Source organism: Hylobates moloch, unplaced genomic scaffold (genome assembly GCF_009828535.3).
Source record: "Hylobates moloch isolate HMO894 unplaced genomic scaffold, HMol_V3 SCAFFOLD_3, whole genome shotgun sequence".
Taxonomy (NCBI): domain Eukaryota; kingdom Metazoa; phylum Chordata; class Mammalia; order Primates; family Hylobatidae; genus Hylobates; species Hylobates moloch.
Genome location: NW_026652278.1, coordinates 20424267 through 20450677, shown reverse-complemented (window position 1 = coordinate 20450677; position 26411 = coordinate 20424267). Strand labels below are relative to the sequence as shown.

Genomic DNA, 26411 nt, shown 5'->3' with positions numbered 1-26411 from the left:
CTGCAACCTGTGCGTGCAGTGAGCGTGTCTTCCTCGCCCTGCCCTTGGCCGGGGAATGTGCTGGCTTGGAGGGCAGGAGAGTGACAGGCGGTTTGAGAACTCCAGGCTCTCCCGTCTTCGGATGGCTCCTGTGAAAGCAGGGCCTGAAACTTTTATCATCACTGCTACAGGTGAAAGACTTTCATTTGGCTGCAGTGGTCCAACAAAGACTATTTTATTTATGTGTTTCCAAGCCCTTAAAAATTCTTTTAGGGCACATCAGTGGGGAGTTAATAGAAACTTTGAAATAAGAAAAATGCCTGCAGGGTAAGTAGAACCCCAGCCAGCCAGCTCCGAGTTCTGTGCTGTTAGCTGGTAGGTTGGTTCTCAGAGAAGTGGCTGGCTGGCTGGGTTACAGAGCCCACATCTCTAATGCCTTAGTGTTCAATCATTAAGTGGGTTTTTTTTTTATTTTCCTTCTCTTCTTTTGGTTTGGAGGGAGGACTACTCTAAACTTTACTCAGGGCAGGGTAGCTCCTGAAAGGGCTCCCTAACCTTTCTGGTTTATGACACAAAGAAAGTTTGGAGGGACTGGGATAAGAGATGGCTTGGGTGACGCCCCCTAACACATGCACAGCAAACCAAACCAACTCACCCTTGATCATACCTGGTTGTTTACACGAAGGGAATTTTTATTGTCTTGTGAGTGTTGAGTGATGATTAAACAGAAGAGCTGTGACTCCAAGCCTGGCTTCACTAAGATAGTCTTGTTTCTTTTCCTCCAAAGTAAGTTCCTAAAGAATTAAAAGCCCCTTTGAAACCCAGCACTGCCTTGTCTCTGATTATCAGCATAGGCGGGAAGGGCTTTAAGGTCTGAGCCCAGCTATTTAGAGGCTACGAGACTCGAGGCAAATCCTGGTCTCTCTCTTTGGGCCTCAGTTTCTTCATCTGTGAAATGGCACGGTACTACCCTCCACTAAGGATGATGATGAGAATTAAATGGGATGACAGGTTTCACCCCCAGCTCCTGTTCTTAGGAAGAAAAAGCTGTGACTTATGAAGCCTGTAGGTTGTGTTCAGATTTGTATGAGGCCTCGGACTTCATACAAAGGTATCGAAGTGGCAAACCCTGATGCAGATGTTTTCAGTTCAGTCAGCTGGTCCTTGAGCCTGCTGTGTGCCAGATATCCTGACCACCAAAGAAGCTGGATGGGGGCTGCTGTGTTGTTCCTTGGGGCTGCTGGATTCAAGTTGTTTAGGGCGGTGGTTTTCAAATCCTGGTGATTTTGCTCACCAGAGGACATTTGGCAATGTCTGGAGACATTTAGCGTGGCCAGTCATTGGGAGGTACTCCTGGCATCTAGTGGGCAGAGGCTAAGGATGCTATTGAACATCCTGCAATGCCCAGGACAGCCCCCTATGACAGGAGTCATCCAGCCCAACATGTCACTAGTGCTGCAGTGGAGAAGCCCTGGCTGTGTGTGGGGGGGTGTGTGTGTCCTCTTCTACGTTTGATAAGGTAACTCACACTTGCTGCCCCCATGATCGCTGTGGGGGATGCTCATCTATGCCCCAGTCCTGGTGTTGGTTGATGGTAACATCAAGATTCAGGCAAGATGGAAAATAGCCGTTAGAACTAGCAGGAAAATAATCTCCTTTCATTTGTCTAGTGGTTCTGTTAAAGTGCCTTTGCTTCTATTTTGAGACTTGTTCTTAAAAAAAAATGCAGATATGAAAGAAAATAAAAACCACATTATCCTTCCACTTTTTCTTGGAAGAGGGCGTGTTGAAGAAGTCAAAGTTCACCATCCCTTTAGATAGAATCATTTTGAACAATTTCATGTGTCAATACATTTTGCTCATCTCTTAAGTTTCATTTTAGAGCCTGTGTTGTTCTGTGCACGGATATGCGTGTGTGTATGCACACAAAAATAAAAGTAAATATTTATTCTTATGAATAAATATAGAAATAAATTAATTTTTGGAATCTCAAACTATCAGAGACTTATGTAATAACCAGAGGCAGGCCTGATTATGTATGGGCAAAGCATTTGTGAACAATGTCTCCATTGTATAACATACAAAACAAGCTTTTCTTCCACATTGGATATGCAAGTCGGCCTTCTCCAATAAGGGCCTGTCTCTTTCCAACTCCCCCCACCTCCCACCTTTGAGCAAACATTATTTATTGTGGCTGATGTGTGATCAGGTTTTGATTTGGGGCCTCTTTTTGATGCCTTCTCTTTGTGGATTCTCACCCACGTGCCCCTGGAGACCCTTTGGCTGCCAGGACCTTTGTTTCCCAGCCACCCATGTGGTGCCAGAAGTGTCTGCTGTGTAGCGAGCTGTCCCCAGAGCCTCAGCATGGCTTGGGGATGGTGTCTGAGGTTGGGCTTGGATCCCTCCCACTTTTGGGCTCAGAAAGAATGACTGCCCTCTGTTTCCCTGTCCCTGCCCTCTCTTACCCTGTTTCCCAGCCCGCATCATGTTATCTTTGTTTCTTGTAACTTACCAAATGATTTATGGGCAAGTAGGGGAGGTGAAGAGGAAACTCATCTATCAAGATAACCTACTTTGTGCCAACCACTGAGCATAGCAATTGTCCCTTCTCCAGCCCTCTGAGGACGGTGGATGGGATTCTCATGAAACGAAACAGGTGAGGAACTTTTCTTTTATGGAACTTGCTTGAGGTCCCACAGGCGCGAGTATCAATCAACGTCAGGATCTGAGCCCTGTTCTGTTCAGCTGGAAGTATACTCCCTGAGATGGTGTAGGCCACCATGGCTTTCAGCAGGCTCTGTGCTTGGTGGAAGGAAGCTGGAAGCTGTGTACACACCCACGGGGAACAGGGACCACCGAGGGGCACCTTTTGAGTGCAGAACCTGGAGAAACATGCACCTTTAGAGGCATTTTAGGTACCCTTGAGGCTGGGAGAATCAAGCAGAGCTAGGTTTCTTATTGGGGTGTCACAGATTGAAGAAACAGAGCCCTAGGTAGCACGGGGAAGTTGATTGCCCAATATCAGTTAGTTTGGTTTTAATGACTGAGAAGAGATTCCACCAGTTCATTGAGGAGAGGGCAGACTTTTTATTGGAGGAAAGAAGAGTGCCTGGAAGTAGAGAAGTCTCCGGGCTGCAGTGCTGTTTGGGGCAGGAAGAACAGTGTGAGCCACTGTGGAGAGAAAGCCCAAGGAGTCTTTGCAGGCGGGGAGTAGGAGGGATTTGAAGCCAGAGGAAGTATGGGGTCTCTGTAGACTCCAGGCGAGCCAGGTTAATATTTTAAGAAGCCATGATAGAGCTGCAGATGGGTGTGGAAGTTAACGTTTAACTGTTCATTCACCAGTCCTTCCCCTTGAGAGTGTGCAGCACGTGGACAGTGGAACTTTAAGGTCCTTGGCTTGTATTTCACACCCAAGAGATAAATAGGTCCAGGTATGTCATAGACCAGACTAATGAAATAACAAATTTCTTTTCAAAAATTTTACTTTTTATAGGAAAGCTTCTCTGTCCGGCATTTTTCTTCTCCCAGTTGTGACTCAACCTTACGTCTTCAGGCAATTAGCATAAAATTTCCCACAGTGAATCGAAGTAGACTTTTGAAGGTTCCATTTCTTTTTTATTTATTTATTTTTTTTCGAGATGGAGTTTCTCGTCACCCAGGCTGGAGTGCAATGGTGCCATCTCGGCTCACTGCAACCTCTGCCTCCCAGGTTCAAGTGATTTCTCCTGCCTCAGCCTCCCGAGTAGCTGGGATGACAGGCACCCGCCACCATGCCCGGCTAATTTTCGTATGTTTTAGTAGAGACGGGGTTCCACCATGTTGGCCAGGCTGGTCACAAACTCGTGACCTCAGGCAGTCCGCCCGCCTCGGCCTCCCAAAGGCTGGGATTACAGGCGTGAGCCACCGTGCCCAGCCTGGGGTTCCATTTCTTAACCCCTCCTTCTGATCCCTGGGAAAGTCTTGCTCTGTAAGCCTCTGTAGCTGCCTTGGTTCAGGGGAAGGGGGAGGCTTTCATTTTAGGACCATCCAGACCATAGACACATTTCCTGGCACCTAGCACGTGTTGGGTCAAACAGGAATGATGAATGCATGCATGAATGACGTTCTTAGCGCTGAAGACGGTGTCATAGGTGGTCTACCACGCCGCCTGATCATTCCAATGGCCCATTATGAATGTGTGTGCTGCAGGGCCCTCCCACGATCCCGTCAGCACCGTGCACATTGTGGGGAGGTGCTGGGAGAAAGACTGGGTCTCAGACGATGGATTAGAGGTGGGTCCATCTCTGCTACTGGCTAGCAGGGTAGCTATGGAGGGGTGCCCCATCTTGCTGGTCTTATATTTCCTCACTGTAGACAAGGAGTATGACCTGGCTGAATTCTAAGTCCTTTTCTACTCTGAGGTTCATTGTGGGTATGACCTGCTGGGCTCAGCTCTGGCTTTGGGAGACACCCTCTCCCCTTGATCTCGACAACCCCTTAGCAGAGCCCAGTGGCTCCTACAGTGCCCTGAGCTGCTTACCCGAAGAATGCGGTTGTGGTTATCTCACCCCTGCCGCCCTGTTTGCACAAAGGTTTGAGATTGGCCCCTCCTTGTACTTCGGGGTGAGGCTCGCTCCAGAAAGGTGGTCTGCAAACGGGTTGGCTGGGGAGGAGGAGGAAGTCATTCTCCAAGTGTTCGTCCTCATCGTTATCCCAAATTGCTTGCCTGGAATAAGGAAGGAAAGAAAAAAAAAAAACTGAGTGGTTTGGGCCAGGATTTTAGCTGATGGATCTGGTAGTTACCTCTGTCAAATTTGTTTTCTTTGAACTGTCTGGGCCGGCCACGGTGTCATTGTTTAAATGTGGAATGTAGGTGTTCTGTGTTCTGGGAAATAAAAACCAAAACTGGTCCAGGGGATCTACAGAGGTAAGAAAAGAACATTCCAGTAGGAATGTTTCAGAACCAGGAGGGGAGGGGAGAAAAACGGCTCTGTTGGTCTCCTAGAGGAAGAACTTGTTAGATTTGGGGAGAGTCAGGATAAATTTGGCTCTAAGAGTCTCTGATTCCTTTTAGAGACTTTTCTTATAAGAAATAAAATGGAACTTGGGAGAGGCGTCAACTTGGGAAACAGCACATTCTGCCGTAATGAAAGTCGTCCCACAAGAATGTCTCTATCCCTTTAGCCAAATTTCTGTTTCTAAAAGGGGAAAAGGGGCTAGAGATAGGCTCGTTTGTTTTCTTAGTTGAATCTTACTTTTTGTATTTCCAGCCCATTCTGCAGGGTGAGAACAAGCACAGCCCGAGAGCTCACTCAGTGTCGTGTTCTAGAGCCTGGCTCTGCCTCAGCCCCTCATGCTGGAGGATCAGGCAGCAGGGGCCAGTGATGGATTTTTTTTTCTTCCTTTCCTCCCCTATTAATACTTACTGAGGTATAACTTAACAGCAAAGTGCGCAGACCTAGGTATCTAGGACTGTGAGGTTTTTGTGTGTTAACCTGTGTAACCACGACCCAGATCGAGATAAGGAACTTTTCCAGCATCCCAGAGGCTCTTCCTGCTCCCTTTCAGACTCCATCTCCCAGAAGGAACTACTTCTGATTCCTATAGCCACAGACTAAATTTTCTTTTCCAACTTCATATGCATAGGATCATCATGGGTGTTTTAATTTTAATTTCATGTCTCCTTGCCACTCCCAAATGGAAATGTGTTGGCATCTCTGGATGTTTCTTCATAAGAAACATGCCCTGTGGGGCAAAGCCCAGGACAGGGCTGTGCTGCTGCTGGAAGTCCTGCGCAGCCAGCCAGCCTCTGCCCACCCCTCCGGCTACGCTGGCACTTTCAGCTTCTCCAGCCTCCTGCCCTTCCCACTTCCAGTCCTGCACCTGCTGTCCCCACAGATGCACCTGCCCTTTTCCTTCCGTCCTTTGTGTGCCACACCCTTAAGGGGGACATCTTCCTGTCTGTGTTTTGCACCCTCTTAAAACTACATTCCTTTCCCTTCAGCATTGGCATCTCTGTCCTTGTGTATTACCTGGGATGACTATTCAGTTAACAAATGCTTTCTTCCTAGGCTGTGAGCCCAAGTTTGTTGGATGATTGGATGGGGGCAGGTTGTGTGAGAGAAGGACCATGGGGTAGCATTTGGCTCTCTTGGGGGTGTGTGGGGGCGTGTGATGCCTGCCAAGGCGCTTTCGTTCTGGGGGGTTCTGTGTGTTTGAAGCACCTGGGTTGTGTGTCCCTGAGGCCTCCGTCACTGCCAACCTCATTCCTTCTCTTGCCTCCATGCCCTGCCCCCTGCCCACCCCAGGCCTCTCTGGAGCTGGCTCCCTTTCCTGCTCACTCTCTTTTGGCCAGGATTTTAACATATATCACAGGCTGGTAGGCTAAGAGCTTGGGACTTCCCCTCACCACACTCAAAGCCTTTGATCTTTTGCTTTGGAGGTAACATCAAAAGGAAGGCTGAGGAAGACAGCCAGGCTGTGAAGTTCAACGTTCAAGTTAATAGCTTGACTGAAGGTTGTGCTGCGTTGTGGCAGCATCACCGAGGCTGGAGTAAACAGAGCGATTCTGCCACATTTTCTTGGAAACGCACCCCAATATTGGAAGAGGGCTTCTTCTACATTCGGAGTGAATTCAGGCTGTAGTCAGAGCTGCTTTTCCCTTTCCCCATTTTCCTTGAAAGTGTGAAAACATGGGGGGAAAGACGTTTGTAGGAGGGCATGATGAGGGGTAGGGGAAGCCGAAAGAGAGGATCTGGGGAGGGGAAGCCCCATGGGATGAGACTCTGAAGTTACCCTTGCCCCGATTCTGGGACTTAACTATCTGCCTGCCTTTTGGCATGGTGTCTCTGTGCCCCTGACTGATTTAGCTGGGTGTTTCTGAATTCTGATGGAATTCAAAGAAGGCTGGGCGGGCAGGCAGCTTGGCTTGGGGCTTGGGGAAGTGTGCAGCCCAGACGTAGCAGCGATGAGAGGGCCTTGGCTGAGGGCTGAGATGAGAATTTCATCACACACAAAAGTGAAAGCGACCCATTGTCTTCTCCGCTTGATCTCTCTGCTGAGCTTTGCGGACACTTTGGTTGTTGTTTAATTTAACATTTTCTGCAATGCTCCTTTTTTTAGATTTTCATCCAAAGCTCTGTTTGAGCGGTTTTCAAACCCATTTTGGCCCTGATTCTATTTGGCATACGATTCAACTCTGGGGATGGTCATCTTCCCCACACCTGCATTGGGTACCTTTTTGGTGTATGCTCAGAGCATCCTTGGACATCTTCCTGGTCAGTGTCCAGCATCGTAAAGCTGCCCTTTAGCCTCTCAGTGCCCCCGGATACACCTGTCTCTCTGCGTAGCGGCACTCAGCCTCACCTTTCTGTGGAGTCTTGAGACCTTGATGATATCAGCACTATGCTGCCAGAATTCCCCTTGGATTCTTTAGTGTGGCTTCTCAAGCATCCCTCATCGCTATAACCCCTTCATGGTTTTTGGCATAACTGTATACTACCTGTGCTATTATTTATTTGATGCATTCAAACATTTGATTCATTTATTTAAACTCAGTCTCACTGTAATCCTTAATTAACACCTGTGAAATTATAGGTTTGATGTTTTTTTTATTTATTTTTTAATACACATTAGTATAATCCCGTAACTGCTAAAGTAACACTTTGTACTGCCTAAAACCATGCTTGGGAGCACCACAGTTTGAGAAAGTGCTTAGCCTTTCTTTCCCTCTTTTAGTGACTTGTGGTTTGGGGCATCTGTTGACTCCTAGGGCTCCCTTGTTCATCTTTCTGTTCCTAGGCTGAGGGAGTAGTTGCTCAACCCAGGAGTGGCCTCAAAATTCTCCTCATGGAATAGCCTCAGGCTTCTATAAATCTAATCTTTTTTTTTTTTTTTTTTGAGACTGAGTCTTGCTCTGTTGCCCAGGCTGGAGCACAGTGGCGCAATCCACTGTAACTTCTGCGTTCTGGGTTCAAGTGATCCTCACATCTCAGACTCCCAAGTAGCTGGGACTGTAGGCCGGCGCCACCAGGCCCGACTAATTCTTAAATTTTTTAAGAGATGGGGTCTCACTGTATTGTCCATGCCGGAAGTCTAGTTTTATAGTGATGAGAATTCATCTGGGGTCCAAGGGGCCCTCCTGTGTTGCTTCCTGTGCTCCCCTCTAAATAAAGATACTCCTTCCAAGTTGTCCTGATTTTCAGGTCATCACCATTTTTTGAGCTGGACGGGGAAGCTGGCCTGGAGCAGCCTTCCCTGTCTCCGAGTTGCATTACCTTCTAAGAGGTCTCAGCAAATCACTGCCATCTCTTGATCAGAGTTGCTGGCATGAGTCCTCTGTGGTTCTAGGTTTTCAGCCCTGGAGACTCTCGCCTGCATTCATTATACATGTCCTTTTGGTGCCTTGTTGAAAGGCATCTCCTGCCACCGAAGGGTGTGGGCTTCTGGAAATTCTCAGAAAACACAATATGCCAGTCTCCAGGGATGGGTCTCCAAAGCTTCAGGGACATATCCTGGGGTGTTGAGGAAACACCCACCTTAAAATGTTCCTCAAGGGGGAATGTTACTGCTTGTCTTAACCCTCTTGAGCTGATGCTCACATGACGTCCCTGAGATGGGCTTCTTTTTTGCTTGTACTTAAAGCTGTAAAGGGCCGTTGTCAAATTTTTTTAGCTTCTCAATTCATGTTCCTTAGAGGATGGTAAATTAAAGTTAGCATTCCTGGACAGAGCCTTTCATACATTGAAGACAACCCGGTGAGTCTCAAGGGGAGAGGTAAGGGAGAGATGAAAGGTTTTCTCCAGGCCTGTTCGGCAGCATGGACTGTTCTTTTAGGTAATTAAGGGAGACCATAAAAGACAATTGTGTGAGTCCGTTTACCTTTCACTTGGGGGTCTTAAGTCTTTGGTTGGGCGTCTTTAACCCTGTGTGTCACCCACGGGCTCCTATGGGTGCTATTTTCATTGTTCCATTGTCTAGTTGGCTGGAACACACGTTTGGGGATTGGAGAATGGAGTTTTGGGAACTTTGAGTTTTCCTGCAATGTCCTATAGAAGCTTGAGTCTGTGATTCCTGGGCAGGGCCTTCTCCTAGTTGAGTGAGATTGGTGGGGCAGGGCAGCCAGTTAGGGGGTCATGGGAGCAGGTGTGGAAAAGGTTATATGTCTTAGTAATTCTTTGTGACAATCACCCTCATTCGTTGATATCTTCTTCCTATCATGTATTAGGGCAGTGGTTCCCTCAATGTGCTGCATATTAGGTTCACCTGGAGAGCTTTTCTAAAAATGCCAATGCCCGGAGCCCACTTCGGGAGGAGCCAGGCATCAGTAATTTCAAAGGTGTCTAAATGATTTACAGTTTGGGAATCACCATATGAGGATAGTAAGCCCTGAGTCCTATGTGTTCTGTGCTGATCACCCATGAAGCAGTCTTCCAAGCATTTTACCTGCATCATCTCAATTCTCACGCTGTTAAGGAGGTAGACAGTATCATCTCCATTTTTAGACAAGACAACTGAATCTCAGAGAGGTTTAAGTCTCAGGACACCAAGGTCATTATTAATCAGGGGGACTGTGATTGCTCCCTTTATAAAATGTAGGAGATATTGTGGAGCACGGTTGAGAAACCATTGCAATAGTTTTCTTACTTCGTTAAGAAATTAGGCTGGGCGTGGTGGCTCAGGCCTATAATCCCAGCAGTTTGGGAGCCCGAGGTGGGCAGATCTCTTGAGCTCAAGAGTTCCAGACCAGCTTGGGCAACAGGGTGAAACCCCATCTTGACTAAAAATACAAAAATATTAGCTGGGCTTGGTGGTGTGCACCTGTAGTCTCAGCTACTTGAGAGGCTGAGGTGGGAGGATCACCTGAGTCCGGGTGCACTGAGCTGGGATTGCACCACTGTACTCCAGCCTGGGCAATGAGAGTGAGATCCTGTCTCAAAAAAAAGAAAAAAAAGGAAATTAGTGGTGGAAGGTGGCTTTGCATCTGGACGTATCTGCCTGCAGAGTTGGTGTTCTTACCTTGAAGAAACCCTGCTTTAGTTGCAGTATGCTTAATGGTTAGTGGCAGGAAGGGAGGAGCAGTTCCCAGGAGACTGGAACAAAATATGGTACCTGAATGCTAAAGGCTTGGCAGATGAGCAGTCATTTTCTTACATAGAGCTTAGGAAAGGGCATAAGGGCATCCAGGTAGAGGAATCAGCATGAACAAAAGCACAGGGCCATAGAGTTCTCAGAAGGAAAGATGGGGTTAACTGGAGCCAAGCCAGAGATCTGGTGGTAGTGGGGAGTTTCAAAGCTAGAATGGTTGTGTGGTGTTCTGTCCTCACGGGCTTTGAATTCTGTGTGCTAATGAGGCCTCAGATTCTCTGGGGCTCTGGTTAAAATGCAGATTCTGATATCAGTTAGCTTAGGTGGGGCCTTGCATTTCTCTAAGCCCTTAGCAGTTGCACTGCTGCTACTACCATGAGTATTGCTGTTGAGCATTACTACCTTGAGTATTGCTGTCAAGTATTACTACCTTGAGTATTGCTGTTAAGTATTACTGTGGAATTTTACTACCTTGAGTGTTGCTGTTGAGTATTACTACTTTGAGTATTACTGTTGAGCATTACCACTGAGTATTGCTCTTGAGTATTACCACCTTGAGTATTGCTTTTGAGTGTTACTGCCTTGAGTATCGCTACCTTGAATATTACTGTTGAGTATTACCACCTTGAGTATTGCTCTTGAGTATTACCACCTTGAGTTTTGTTCTTGAGTATTGCTACCTTGAGTATTGCTGTTGAGTATTACTACCTTGAGTATTGCTGTTGAGCGTTACTACCTTGAGTATTGCTGTTGAGCATTACTACCTCAAGGATTGCTCTTGAGCTTTACTACCTCGAGTATTGCTCTTGAGCATTACTGCCTTGAGTATTGCCGTTGAGTATTACTCCCTTGAGTATTGCCATTGAGTTTAGTCCTGTGAGTATTGCTGCTACTGCACCTTGGCAATGGTTTTCAAACTTTGCAGCACATCAGAATCACTTGGGAAACCTTTAAAATTCTAACACCCAGGTCACATCCCATTCCAACTAGATCAGAACATCTGGGGAATGCGAGCCATGCATTATAATGTAGTATAAAACATGCCCAGGTGATTCCAAGGTGTGGGGACCTTTGAGAAGCACTGCTTTAGGGGTTGGGATAGTCCTGGCTGAATTTTAATCAGGGAAGACTGACTGCTCCATTTATGAAATGTAGGAGAGAGTGGAGCAGGGTTGAGAAACCATCGTGATAGTGTTCTTACTTTGTTACGTGAGCAGTATTTGTTGAGTGTCTATGGTGAGTTCTAGGGGTTCAGAGGACAGCAGTGTGCTGCTAGGATGGTGGTCTGAACTAGTGGAAAGGCACTCAAAAGGAAGGAAGAAAGAATTCTAAGAGAGGAATTTCAGGAAGGGGATACCTAGGACTTTTGAATTACAGGTAATTTGATCAGAACCCAAAACTGAAATATCTCTGCTCTATCATGAAAGGGTTTGCTGGCATTGAGTAAGGAGCTGCAGGAAGGCCTTTAACTTGTCTCCAGGTCTCTTAACAGCTTTGTCATTTACATACAAGCACCTGCCTGGCTAAACCATTCCTTTCTGTAGCTTCCTTCTGGATCTGTCTAGGGAATATTTGCTTTGCATATTTTGGGGTTATGTTAAGTGTTTGAAGGAACCAAAATATTTTTCTTAAAAATAACACTGAACTGTAGTTCACATAATTAATTTTGACTGATTTGTGAGAATCAGTAAGTGCTGACTGACTGAGGTGCCCCACATATCCAGCTTCCTTCTGTTACTCTATGCGTGTGGCTAAAACTTAACAAACCCATCTGGGGTCTTCTCGCCTGGTGCAGTCCGGCCCAGTATTCATACTGAGGTTTGCAGTGGGAGAAAGGAGGGTATTTATTTGTAGAGCACCAAGCAGGGCAAATCCGGCAGCTCATGCTTAAGACCTGACCTCTCCCATGGTTTATAAGCAAGTGGTTTTTTGTTTTTTTTTTTGAGACTGGGTCTTGCTCTGTCACCCAGGCTGGAGTGCAGTGGTGCAATCTCAGCTCACTGCAACCTCCGCCACCCAGGTCCAAGCGATTCTCCTGCCTCAGCCTCCTGAATAGCCTGAATAGCTGGGACTACAGGCGTGGGCCACCACACCTGGCTAAGTTTTGTCTTTTTAGTAGAGGTAGGGGTTTTACCATGTTGCCCAGGCTGGTTTCGAACTCCTGACCTCAAGTGATCCTCCCGCCTTGACCTACCAGAGTGCTGGGATTACGGGCATGAGCCACAGTGCCTGGCCTGTAAGCAAGTGTTTTTAAAGAAAGGGGTAAATTTTAGGGAAACAGAAGTTCTAGGCAAAATGGTAAATTAATACAAGGAGGTAAGACATTGGTTTGGCCTAAAAAGGTGGGATATTTTGAAGTGGGGGCTCATAGGTCATAAGTGGATTTAAAGATTTTTTTGGTTTGTAGTTGGTTAAGGAAGATAAGCTTTGATTAAAGATTTGGGGTCAGCAGAAAGAAATGTTAGTTCTGGCTTGTGGGCATGTCTTTTTCTAGGCCACTCCTTGGAAAGAACTTTAGAGCAAAGAAAGGCATTTGGAGGTTAGTCCCCACTTTCTCCTGATCTGAGGTCTACGAACCACCGGATCCATTTGGTGGGGTCCATCTTTCTGAAAAACAAGTCAGGGACATGTATTGAGATGATATTATTGGTATTTATAGGGAACCAAACACCCCATGACCCTTTTTTGGCTATTGTTTTAAGCTACTATTTTTTTTTGTTTATTGAGTTGTTAACTTATTTTTTAAAGCTAGCTAGCTGCCTGGAATTTCTTTAGAAGGACTGAAGTTTTTTAAAATTTTTATGTTAGGGGGTATTGCCCTGCAGGCCCCTAAAAGGGGTCCCTGCGCTGTCTCAAAACTTGGATGCAAAAAGAATTTGAGTTAACACAGGAAGACAGGGGTAGATGCACCAAGGGTGTGTGCCTAGAGTGCTTGGTCCTTATTAAGAAGGGTGGTTAGACAGGGAATGGGTTAGTTTCTGGGTCAGCATTCAGCTGAAACAGTGATGGTTAAAATCCTCAAAAATGTCCACGCTCTGCATTCTCTTCCCAACACCCAGGACCCAGTAACTATAAAGCCCCCTACCCTGGGGCATAGCAGGCGGCTTCAGGGGCCCATGAGAAGGTCATCTGCTGCTAGTTACACTCCTTTTGGGACCTGATTTAGACAGTTTGGTGGTAGTTTTGCGAGGGTTAATTTCAGGGCCAAGGATGCTTCTAGAATGGAAATACCTGCTTGACATTGGGAGCTTTATTGGTTGATTATGTCAGTGTGAGAATTCAGGAAGCCCAGTACTAAGCCTCCATCCTAAAAGGAGTAGATTGACTGGGCGTGGTGGCGCATGCCTATAATCCCAGCACTTTGGGAGGCTGAGGGGGCCCGGATCACCTGAGGTCAGGAGTTCAAGACCAACATGGTGAAACCCCGTCTCTACTAAAAATACAAAAATTAGGCCGGGCGTGGTGGCTCACGCTTGTAATCCCAGCACTTTGGGAGGCTGAGGCGGGCGGATCACGAGGTCAGGAGATGGAGACCACAGTGAAACCCTGTCTCTACTAAAAATACAAAAAAATTAGCCAGGCATGGTGGTGGGCGCCTGTAGTCCCAGCTACTCGGAGAGGCTGAGGCAGGAGAATGGCGTGAACCCGGGAGGCGGAGCTTGCAGTGAGCCGAGATTGCGCCACTGCACTCCAGCCTGGGCGACAGAGCGAGACTCCATCTCAAAAAAAAACAAAAAACAAAAATTAGCCAGGTGTGGTGGTGGGCGCCTGTAATCCCACCTACTCGGGAGGCTGAAGCAGGGAGAATTGCTTGATCCCAGGAGGTGGAGGCTGCAGTGAGCCGAGATTGTGCCACTGCTCTCCATCCTGGGCGACAGAGCGAGACTTTGTCTCAAAAAAAAAAAAAAAAAAAAAGAGAACTAAAAGGAGATTTCCTCCTTCTGTCCTTTATGAGAGACTTCATCCTTGGGAAAGTCTGGAATCCTTGCACATTAGAAATTCTGAAGTTTTGGCTGGCTGTAGTGGCTCATGCCTATAATCCCAGCACGCTGGGAGGCCGAGGCAGGTGGTCACTTAAGGCCAGGAGTTTGAGACCAGCCTGGCCAACATGGTGAAACCCCATCTCTACTAAAAATACAAAAATTAGCTGGGCGTGGTAGCGGATACCTGTAAGCCCAGCTACTTGGGAGGCTGAGGCAGGAGAATCTCCAGAACCCATGAGGTGGAGGTTGCAGTGAGCTGAGATCACACCACTGCACTCCAGCCTGGGCGACAGAACAAGATTCTGTTTCAAGAAAACAGAAACTCTGAAATTTTTGCTTGTCCAGGCCACATCAATCCCATTCCTCTGCTGTCTCTGCAGGATTCTGTGAGGAATGATTAGTTAATGTTTGCAGAGCACTTTGAAATCCTCAGATGAAAGGCACCGGAGAAGCACAAAGTATTATTATTTATTATTAGCTTGCCCCAGAATGGAGGCGCATGAGGCCCTGGCAGCTCCCTGCCTTGTGCCAGGTGTGATCCTCCTGCTGGGCTTTTCCTGCCTGATGGGCTTTTTTTTTTTTTTTTGATACCAGGTTCAGCTCTCTCGCCCAGGCTGGAGTGCAGTGGCATGAAAACAGTTCACTGCACACAGCTCACTGCACTGCAGCCTCAAACACCTGGGCTCAAGCAATCCCCCTGCCTCAGCCTCCCAGGTAACTGGGACTATATACTACAGGCATGCGCCACCACTCCTGGCTAATTAAAAAAAATTTTTTTTTGGTAGAGATGGGGGTCTCACTATGTTGCCCAGGCTGGTCTCCAACTCCTGGGCCTCAAAGACGCCAAAGGTTCACACCTTGGCCTCTCAAAGTGCTGAGATGACAGGCGTGAGCCACTGTGCCTGTGCTCAATTGATTTTCTTTATTAAAAAAGAAACATGGAAGAAAGTGAAGGATGAGAATCAGTAACGTAACGTATGCTTCAGATCGTGGACAAGTGATGTGAAGGAAACACATTGGTCCCACTGTGGTGACAGAGCAGGGGTTTCCTTACCTGGCAAGGTTGGGGCTGCCATTCCTTGGGGTCTGGGGTTAAGACCATCTGCCTGATGGTAACGCAGTAATAAAGCAGTGCTAAAGGGCATACTAAAGTACTGTATTGCCAGGCTAGGCCATGCTTGGTGTATTTTTTTTTTTTTAATTGAGACAGAGTCTCGCTCTGTTGCCCAGGCTGGAGTGCAGTGGTGTGATCTCGGCTCACTGCAACCTCCACTGCCCGGTTTCAAGTGATTCTCCTGCCTTAGCCTCCTGAGTAGCTGGGATTACAGGCACGTGCCACCATGCTTGGCTAATTTTAAAATATTTTTAGTAGAGATGGGGTTTCGCCATGTTGGCCAAGCTGGTCTCAAACTCCTGACCTCAAGTGATTCTCCCACCTCGGCCTCCCAAAGTGCTGGGATTACAGGCATGAGCCTGGCTGGTGTATTTGTTTTAAATTTAAAGTTTACTAAAGTTAATGATATCTGGGGAATCAGCTTCCTGGGGATCTGGATGTACTTGAGTTGAGAGGGTGGGGATTCAGAATTATCCTTTGTATCACAGCATGTTCTGGATTGATTCATGTAGGTCCCAAGCATGTGTCAGTATTTCATTTCTTCATGCAATTTTGGCATGCCGAGGCGGGCACCCTGAAGCTTGGGCAGAGCCTAGAGACAGAGCGGAGAGCTCTCCGCTCTTTCCCTTCCTTCATCCCAGCTGACTTCGACTGGAATTGAATTCATCAGCTGCCGGAGAGTTGTTTTATTTGCCCTGGTGGTGGAGAGGGAGGAAAGGAACATCATGGGGCCAGGCTTTTTTTTGAAAGGAAAGATTTGATTTACTTTCCCCCTTAGTAGCATGATGGGCACCTGTACCCGCCAGCTAATCAGAAGCTGCTATCCCCTAAATGCCTCTGCTGCCCACCAGATCCTGACAGCCTCCCACACGGGAGCACCCTTGTGTGCCTCTGGCAGCTTCTGCTGCTTGGCAGTTCTCTAAACTTGCTGGTGTCTGTCTGCCCCGAGGCTCAGAAACCCAGAGGACTGACCACTTCTTGAGGCTCATGTCCAGTTTGCAAAGAGCCCCCGGCAAGCAGAGAAGGGGATTTTTGTACCAATATGATATCTCTTCTCCACTCCCCAACACACTCCCTTCCACTCTTTGTCTCCTATAAACGTGGAACAGCCAGGAATACTCAAATCCTAGTCTGTCATGAAGCCAAAAATTGATAGAGATCTACTATCCAGAATGATTTCTTATAGTGACCCTGTGTTTAGTTGGTAAGACTGTCTTAAACCATGAGGGATTCCGGTCCCACAGGGCAGTAATATCGGGGGCAGAGCCTGAGACTTTTCTCATTGATTTCCTCCGTGAGCCAGGAGTGACTGCTCTGATGCAGGGTGCTGTGTGGTTTGGTAGAAGCAGGCATTATCCCATTTTACCCACGAAGAAACAAATGACCAGTGGTGGAGGGGGAGCTCAGCATCCCGTGTGCCCACTTCCTCCTCGGGTGGACTTTTCACCTGCCCACGCCATCTTCTTTGCAAACTTTACTGCAGTGACAGAGACATCTTTAAATACAAGTTCTTGGGAGAACCCTGTGTTCCTTGGCCGGAGCCTGGCTGGGAAGGAGGAGGGGGCAGAGGGCTCTCTTGGGTGTGGCATGTTGCAGTAGAGCCAGGGAAAGGCTGGTCCACAGGAGACACCCTCTCTGGTCACTGCAGACTTCCTGCCCTCCATCCAGTGTCCTCCTACTTGCAGGATGTGTGCCCAGCAGAGAGAATCTCTGAAACCATGTCGTTATTGGGATAACATTCCTGTCCCAGTCACCTTATTTCTCAGAAAAAGGACAATGGGAAACAAGTTTTTATTGAATCCTGTGCTGGGCCTATTGATGGGGTCTCTTACTTTTCATAGCAGCCCTGCAAACAGAGTTACGTTTCTATTCATTTTATGGATTAGAAAGCTGAGATCCAGAGGGGGCAGATGTAAACTTGGGGTCTTTAAAATGCATCTTTTTTTTGCAATCAAATAAACTTAGTGTATTAAGAGGGCTGGAGAGAGCAGAGTAAGGTAACATTTGGGTAGTCAGCGTGTAGTTCTGGGTCCCCACAGTGGAGATGGCACAGTGCTGGGTGCTGGGAGAACTATGGTCACTAAGAGACACTGAGTAATTTAATTGCATGCCCCCGAGTCCATCACTGACTATTGAGGAAACACATACATTTAGATTGTCAGTGGTGGTGATGATTACATGAGCTGCGTAAAGCGTTTGACCAGTGCCTGCACATAACATAGTAGGTGCTCAATAACGATCACCCTCTCTTAAGAGGTGGGAGGAGGTGAAGTTGTCTTTCTGGGGAGTGTTGCCCTGTTGTTCTCTGCTGCATTCTTTCTGTCCTTCGGGCGCCGAGAATGCTGGGTTGGGCAGTGTGAGTGGTCTTCTCAGGCCTCTGTGACATGTTGCTTTCATGAAAGGGCCCCTCTAGCCAAAGACTGAGTGGTCCTTGCAGGCTTTCTCCTGAGTCCCTTTTTTTTTTTTTTTTTGAGACAGAGACTCTGTCGCCAGGTTGGAGTGCAGTGACACGGTCTCGACTCACTGCAACCGCTGCCTCCCAGGTTCAAGCAATCTACAAAATGCATCTATAAAATGATGCATCAGCCTCCTGCGTATTTGGGATTACAGGTGGCCACTACCACGCCTGGGCAGTTTTGTATTTTTAGTAGAGATGGGGTTTCACCCTGTTGACCAGGTTGGTCTCGAACTCCTGACCTCAAGTGATCTGCCTGTCTTGACCTCCCAAAGTGCTGGGATTACAGGCGTGAGCCACTGCACCCGGCCTCTCTCCTGAGTCCTTTTGTTTGTGCCTGCTTTGGGGATTCCCTCTGGCTGGGGTGGACTGCCAGGATTTGTTTGTCCAGTGTACATTTCCTGGTCACCTAGCACCGGCCAGCTGCGGTGCTGGAAGCTGGGAGGAACAGGGCCTGGCTCTGGGAGGCAGCTGGGAGAGTCAGGAAGTGAAGAAAGTTCTTGTGGGTGTGATGGTGGAAACCCAAGCAGCATCCGGAGGGGGCGTAAGAGGGAGGGACAAATCTTGGGAGGGTCCCGGGCCAATGGGACCCAGCGTAAGAAATTGCACCTGTCCTGGCAGATGGAGAAGGTGGAAGCAGTGAATTGTAGAGCATCCTCACTCTTCTCTCTGCCAGCAAGCACCTTTGTGGAAGTCCTCACGGACAGGAATGTTGTATGCCTTGGCTTGAGATGTCAAAGAAACACGTTGGACACACCATGGTGACAGAGCAGGAGTCTCTTATCCCTGGTGTGCTTGAGGCTGCTGTTCTGGTGGGGTCTGGGGTCAGTCAGGGGTTAATAGTCGCTCCTGCTTGCCTGATTGACACAGTAATAAAGGCAGTGACACCAAACTAGGTCTCAGGAATGTGTCCTCGTTAGAAAGGCTCACTCATGGTTGTAGGGGGCGGGGGGAGCCCATGAGTCCTTCTGGGTGTAGTGGCGAGAAGTAGGGGACCCTTTGGTCTTTGCCCTTTTTGGTTATAGGACTTCACTCCACAGACATAATTGAACCGTTGGGTTTCTGCAGCCAAATTCAAATGTCACCAATCTTGGTCACCCCTTTCATCTCTTGGGTCCTCTGTAAGTTACAGCTATCTGATAGTTTACTGAAAAATAAACTGAAAATACGTTTTAAAGTTGTACTTTTGATTTAAAATAATGTTTAGAGAAAAAAAAGGGTCTGTAATCCACTTGGAGAAAAGCATTGTCAAAGGTGGTTGATTTTTTTCTTTTGCTGTTTTAAAGTGGTAAATGGACGAGTGTTTTGGATATACTGATTTTTCAGGTGTGCAGGCAGTCACATGAACAGCTGACATTTTTTTTTCCACGTGGACTTCAGCCAGTCTTGACACCTGCCCCTTAACGAAAAGTAAACCATCGCCTTGTTTGACAGTTTAAGTGCAGCCATACGGATGGAGGCAGGTTTACGTTACGTTAAAGGCTTGACAACCCAGAACCCCCCTGTTGGTTTCTTTGTTGTAACCTTTGAGCCGGTGGCCTGCTGAAATGTCACCTTTGCCCTTCTTTAAAAGCAGGAATAATAGGTGGTGAGTGGGTGGATGCCTCTTAAAATACTGGAAAGTGCTGTGGCCTGAGGGTAAGCTTTTTAGAAGTGAGTGTGTGTGTTGTGTTGTTTTAATTAATGAATCTTCTGGGCCTGAAGATAATGAGGTCAGTGAGGGCAGCCATGCTGCCTCACAGCTCACCTTAGGGTCCTTGTTGTCCAGAACGTGCCTGACCTACTGGAGGGGCCTGGGAATGCTTCTTTGATTGACGTGGGGTAGGAAGACAGATGTGGCGGCCTCCATGCTGATGGGAGGCAGCTGGGAAGAAGGTCGTGGGCACCGTCTCAGGAGTGGCAGAGCCACCTCCCCCTCCCCTCACCCCGTGTGTCTGGATTCTTCCAGCTGTGTGGTCCTTCTTCCTGCCTGGAAATGAGCATCCTGCAGAGCTCAGCTCCTGTTCACACCCTCCTCCTAACCCCCTACTCTCCCTCTCCCTTCCGTCCAGGGCTGGAGGACCAGGTGGGCTTTACCTGATGGAGTGTGCTTTGCCGACATGGTGCAAAGAGCCAATTCCTGGTTGCAAAGAGGCAGCTGGGTGCAGAGGCGGGGTGCATTCCTGTAATAATAATAACTTTTGTTTTTATAATACTTTACAGTCTAAGTACTTTTCAAATACTTGACCTCATTTAGTTCTCACCACAGCCCTCTGAAGGGATATTACTATTACCTTCATTTTATAGATGCATTAACCAGGGCTTGTTTTGGGAGGTAGAGGGGGTGCAAGGGGGACAGAGGAGAGGGAACCAGTGTTGAATAAATTCTGAGGCCCTGCCAAAGCAGCCAGCTAGCTAGGTGTTGTTTAATGGACTCTGCATCTACAGTATGAGGGAGGTGGGTGAGGGGAAATTATTTCACAATAACTGAAGGTCGGAGAGACTAACTGTCTCTGCTCATTGTCACACAGCAGTTGAGTGCCAGCTGGGATTTGTCACCCAGGTCACCTGACTCCTAAGCCCTGTGATCGTTCTCTTCTGTCTCTCGTATACCCAGCATAATGCCCAGCAAAGTGCTGGCATCAATAAATATTTGTCGAATGTTAAATGAGGCTTAAAGAGACCATTCATGCTTGGCACAGGGGCACAGTGAGACAAACATGTTTCCTGCCCTTGTAACCTTCACTTCCAAATCCTGTGACCTTGGGCAGGTTGCCTGAGCTCTTTTCCAGCTCAGTTTCCTGAAAACTCCTCCGGAAAATGGGTAAAATATCAGAGTGCATTCCGTATGGTAAGACTGCAAATGTTAGATGATTCTGCTACTTATTATTGTTTTCTTTTTCTCACCACACACCTTCCCTTTTTATGTACACCTCCTAGAAAATAAGTTTCTGATAGCATACTGCATTGTTGGATAACAGCAACAGAAAGCACTTCCTGACATTATTGCCCAAATCACCAAATGAGGCAATTACCAACTTTGGAATAAGAATAGCAACGGTGGTAAGAGCTGACATTTCTTGAGCACTTACCATCTGCTGGGTGTACTACTCTAAGCTGCTGCCTACAATTATGATTTGGGAACAACTCTGAAAGTACTGTTACCTTCCATTTTATAGAAGAGGAAACTGAGGTTCAGAGAGGTTAAGTAATCCCCCCAAGGTCTCTCAGGAAGTAGTTGGTGGTCTGGGATTGAAACACCAGAGCTGGTCTGACTTCCCACTCTTTAAACCACACTCAAAACTGAACTCTCCACATGGGTGTGTTCTGGGCATTTTTGCATCTCCCTCGGCTTATTGACAGCGTGGACTTTTGCTTTCCCCATGCTCAGAGAACATGGCCAGTGCAGGAGGAGGAAATCCACACTGGTCTTTGGACTGAACCAGAGGCTGGCGACGGTCCCGAAACAGGGTGCCAAGTGGCTGACCCTTGCTTTTGCCTTGCGCTGGTAAGCCCGGGGCACCAGGAGTTCTTTGAATTTCTCTTTCTTGACTGTCCATGCCTTCTTTAGGCAATCTTTTAACAGGCTAGGTTTTAAATCTTATTGACGTCTCTGAAGAAAGAGGAGGAAAAAAAAAAAAATCAAGACATGGCCTTAGAGAGAAGTGGCAGGTTTTCTTTGAGATTTTGTTTTCTTTTTTCATTTTTATTTTGTGCACATTGCAAAACCTCTTTGGGATGGTGATTTCGTGTGGTTTCTTGGTAGCCCTTGGGCAGCTGCTGCCAGGTTTACCCAAATGCATCATGACCCCCTGTTTTGTGGGACGGCTTTGCCTCCACATGGCTGACTGTGTGTCCGCTGTGGGCAGAGTGTGATTGTAAGAATCAGAATTCTGCTGGGCTTGTAAGCACTTAAAAAATCTCTATAAGTTTGAGAACTGGTTGGAAGGGAGAGATGCAGCGACTTAGAATCCCCAGCCTGCAGCTGAGCTTCCGTGTGCCTGGGAGGAGCCCATATGGAGAAACAGGAAAATTCCACTTCACCAGAAAGCTGGGGAAATGAGTGAATAAAGTATGGGAGTAGGGGCCAGGCTGGTTAACTAGGGAGACTTTTGGTCACTCTGCTTTACTTAGCCTGAAGTGTTCATTTCCCCCTTAAGCAGTGGTTAATACGCATATCTGCAGATTTACTTTTTGGGTGATCTAAAATCTTGCAACATCTCAAGGGATTGTATCCTGATGATACTGATTATATTAATAACAAGATAATAGCTTATAATATAATAGCTAGCAATTACCAAGCACTTACCGTACACCAAGCACAATGCCAGGCATTTGATCCTTACACAAACTCAGAAAGGTGGCTGTTTGTATTCCCATTTTACAGATGAGGGAAGCTGTGCTGAGAGAGGTGAGATCATTTGCCCAAGCTCACCCACTTTGAGATGGTCTGCTTTTATATCCTCTTAGCCCAACTCTTTTGGATGTCAGCACTTGGCATGTATTAGGCACTGGATAAATGTTTTGTTGAATGAACGAAATGATAGAACTTGGATTTGAACCCAGGTCTGAGCTGGCTTTGAGTCTTCACAGTAGTAGGTCCAATTAGTGGACTGGGGGCTCAGTAGTCCAAAGGGAAAGGAGCAAGGAGACATTGTGGGGGCCGAGAAGAGGGCTCCTGGGGTGTTTCCTGGGCACATTGGCATTAAAGGCATAGTGTGAAGTGCCATTCAAGACCATGTGCTGGATTAGCGTTTTCCCTCTCTACTTCAGGTGCTTGCGATTGGCTTTGTGCCCCCATGTCTGCAAAGTGAGTTGGGCTGAACTCGGGAAGACCTTTTGGTTGGGATGACTGTGTATTCACCTGCACCTGAGCAGGGACTGAGTTTGACGTGCCAGTTTTACCACAGCGAGACCTCATTAAGTTGGCTTCCTCTCATTTAGGCATTTGGGAGACTTTAGGCAGCTGGAGTTTAATTCTCAAGGCAAAGCCCCTTTTCAAGGAACATGAACAAAGGCAGAGGGATATATTTAAAATACCTGAATGAATTGTTTCTTTTTATTTTATTTTTTTTTTGAGACAGAGTCTCACTCTGTCACCCAAGCTGGAGTGCAGTGGCACGATCTCAGCTCACTGCAACCTTCACCTCCCAGGTTCAAGCGATTCTCCTGCCTCAGCCTCCCGAGTAGCTGGGACTGCAGGTGTGTGCCACCACGCCCAGCTAATTTTTGTATTATTTTGTTTTATTTTATTTATTTAATTTTTTTTTGAGACGGAGTCTCGCTGTGTTGCCCAGGCTGGAGTGCACTGGCATGATCTCGGCTCCACTGCAAGCTCCACCTCCCAGATTCACACCATTCTCCTGAATCAGCCTCCCAAGTAGCTGGGACTACAGGCGCCTGCCACCACACCTGGCTAATTTTTTGTATTTTTAGTAGAGATGGGGTTTCACCATGTTGGCCAGGTCTCTTGACCTTGTGATCCACCCGCCTCGGCCTCCCAAAGTGCTGGGATTACAGGCGTGAGCCACTGCAACTTGCATGAATACAATAATGGCAGGTCACTATCAGTGGGTCTGTTAATCAGGTGTCCAACCTGGGTAGTTTCTCTGTTGACTTACTGCATTTACTTACAAACTCACTTGGGGCTGGGCTTGGTGGCTCATGCCTGTAATCCTAGCACTCTGGGAGGCCAAGGTGGGCGGATCACCTGAGGTCAGGAGTACAAGACCAGCCTAGCCAACATAGTAAAACCGCATCTCTACCAAAAATACAAAAATTAGCTGGGCATGGTGGCATGCATCTGTAGTCCCAGCTACTCGAGAGGACGAGGCAGGAGAATGGCTTGAACCTGGGAGGCGGAGGTTGCAGTGAGCCAAGATTATGCCACTGCACTCCATCCAGCCTGGGCAACAAAGCGAGACTCTCACAACACAACACAACAAAACAAACAAACAAAAAGTCACTTGCTTCCTTTTTTGCTTGGTTGTGGACATAAACCCTGTAAACCTCTATCTCATACATCATGGGAGTGAGTTTGCAGTGGGTACACTGCTATTCACCAACTCATATACATCCTATGAGGGAGTACAGGTTAAATAACCATTTTCCAAAATGCTTGGGGCTGGAAGTGTTTTGGATTTTGGATTTTTTTCAGATTTTAGAATATTTGCATATACATAATGAGATAACCTGGGGATGGGACCCAAGTCTGAACGGGAAATTCATTTATGTTTTATATAAACCTTTTTTTTTTGAGACAGAGTTTCATGCTTGTTGCCCAGGCTGGAATGCAGTGGTGTGATCTCGGCTCACTGCAACCTCTACCTCCCGGGTCCAAACGATTCTCCTGCCTCAGCCTCCTGAGTAGCTGAGACTACAGGGGCTTGCCACCACACACAGCTAATTTTTGTATTTTTAGTAGAGATGAGGTTTTACCTTGTTAGCCAGGCTGGTCTCGAACTCCTGACCTCAAGTGATCCACCCGCTTCGGCCTCCCAAAGTGCTGGGATTACAATGTGAGCCACTGTGCATGGCCTTATATAAACCTTAGATAATTTTATACAATATTTTAAATAATTTTGTGCATGAAACAGAGTTTTGACTGCATTTTGACCGTGACTCCTCACTTGAGGTCAGGTGTAGAATTTTCCACTTGTGGTGTCAAGTTTCAGATTTTGAAGCTTTAAATAATGAGATAGGGTCTCACTCTGTTGCTCAGGCTGGAGTACGGTGGCACGATCACAGCTCACTGCAACCATGACCTCCTGGGCTCAAGTGATCCTCCCACCTCAGCCACCTGAGTAGCTGGGACTACAGGCATGCAATGTGACTGGATATTTTTTTTTTTTTTTTTTTTTTGAGATGGAGTCTGGAGTCTCAAGTCTCGCCCTGGTGCCCAGGCTGGAGTGCAAGTGGCGCATTCTTGGCTCACTGCAACCTCCGCCTCTCGGGTTCAAGCGATTCTCCTGCCTCAGCCTCCCGAGTAGCTGGGATTACAGGCGTGTGCCACCACTCCTGGCTAATTTTTGTAGTTTTAGTAGGGTCGGAGTTTCACTGTGTTGGCCAGGCTGGTCTTGAACTCCTGATCTGAAGTGATCCGCCCACCTTGGCCTCCCAAAGTGATGAGATTATAGGCGTGAGCCACCGTGCCCAGCCTTGGCTAATTTTTTATGTTTTTTGTAGAGACAGGGTTTCGCTATGTTGCCCAGGTTGGTCTTGAATTCCTGGACTCAAGCAGTCTGCCCACCTTGGCCTCGCAAAGTGCTGGGATTACAGGTGTGAGCCACCGCTCTGGCCTGAAGCATTTTGGATTTTTGGGTTAGAGTTGCACAGCCTTTACTGTTATTATCCTGATGTTATTATCCATATTTTCCAGGCGAGGATCTGGAGGTGTAGAGAGGTAAAGCCATTTTTTCAAGGCCCCAGAAGTACCAAGCCACAGATTCTGAATTTGAACCCAGGCATTCTGGGTCAGAATTAGTGAGGTTTTAAGTTAATTTTGTTTTTGGATAGAGTCTTGCTCTGTTACTCAGGGTGGAGTACAGTGGTGCTATCTCGGCTCACTGCAACCTCCGCCCCCCGGGTTCAAGCGATTCTCCTGCCTCAGCTTCTCAAGTAGCTGGGACTACATACACGTGCCACCACGCCTGGCTAATTTTTGTATTTTTAGTAGAGATGGTGTTTGGCCACGTTGGCCAGGCTGGGCTCGAACTCCTGACCTCAGGTGATCTAACCGCCTCAGCCTCCAGAAATGCTGGGATTACAGGCCTGAGCCACCGCGCCTGGCCTACCCCCTGTCGCCCAGGCTGGAGTGCAAGTGGCGCAATCTCGGCTCACTGCAACCTCTGCCTCCCAGGTTCAAGCGATTCTCCTGCCTCAGCCTCCTGAGTAGCTGGGATTACAGATACCCACCACCATGCCTGGCAATTTTTTTAATATTTTTAGTAGAGACAGAGTTTCAACAAGTTGGTCAGTCTACTCTTGAACTCCTGATCTCGTGATCTGCCTGCCTCGGCCTCCCAAAGTGCTGGGATTCTAGGCATGAGCCACTGTGCCCAGCCTAAGTTTAGTTTTTAACCATGCTGCTTTTTCTAGAACCTTCTGTCAGCCAACTCCACAATGGTGAATCAGGGAGTTACATCTGGCTGTAAGAGAGGGCCCAGGAGCTGGGTCAGATAGGTAAAGAGACGTTCCTTAGTTCTTACCGTCTGCTACCAAGCCATTTCTTGGGATCAAGCCCTCTTTGGCCTGTGTCATTCCACCTCCATTAAGTTCAGCCTTCTTTCCACATCTTTCCACGGCTGTTGAAAACTTGAGAACTGAAATCCCATCTCCTAAATCTCTGGGAGCTCTAGAAGTGGAGATGGCCAGGTTCTGTGGTCAGGGCTGGTTGGGATTACAAATAAACGAAAGCCTGGGAAACTTTCTTGCTATTAATAGTGCAAACCTTTTTGGGAGGGAATACCCAAACTCGATGCTCTTGGAATTGATTTTGCCTGTCCAGATGACATACTAATGAGCTAAGTGGTTAGCTTCAGATCATTATTGCTCCTTCCCAAGCCAAGTTCTTCTAAAGACTAAAACCACAAAAGCAGAGAACGAGTTGGGTTAGAGAGGCATAGTGGCTGGGTCCAGAGAAGGGAGAGTGGTCAGCTCTGGCCTTAAAAATGAGAAAATAAAGGTGGTCCTTGCTTTGGAATGAGTTAGTGGTGCTGACTAATTCAACTGGTTTTTCTTTTTCTTTTTGGAAGTGGAATTTGATTTGGCGTCTGGATTTTGATGGGGGCGTTTATATTTCTTCAGCACTTTTTGGTTCTTGCAGAAAGTTGCATTC

The 26411-nt window shown here is 47.3% G+C and overlaps 1 protein-coding gene across 32 annotated transcripts in view; it reads left to right on the top strand.

The window, feature by feature from the left end:
* TCF7L2 (transcription factor 7 like 2) overlaps positions 1 to 26411 on the top strand; it is a 217968-nt gene that overhangs the window by 51429 nt on the left and 140128 nt on the right. Inside the window, exon 1 of one of the 32 annotated variants that reach the window (XM_058436006.1) lies at positions 2465 to 2635. The exons of the other annotated variants lie outside the window; for them this stretch is intronic. The gene's annotated coding sequence lies outside the window, so the exon portion shown is untranslated. Of the gene's footprint in view, positions 1 to 2464; positions 2636 to 26411 lie in introns of those variants that run through there. 32 annotated transcript variants of the gene reach the window in all.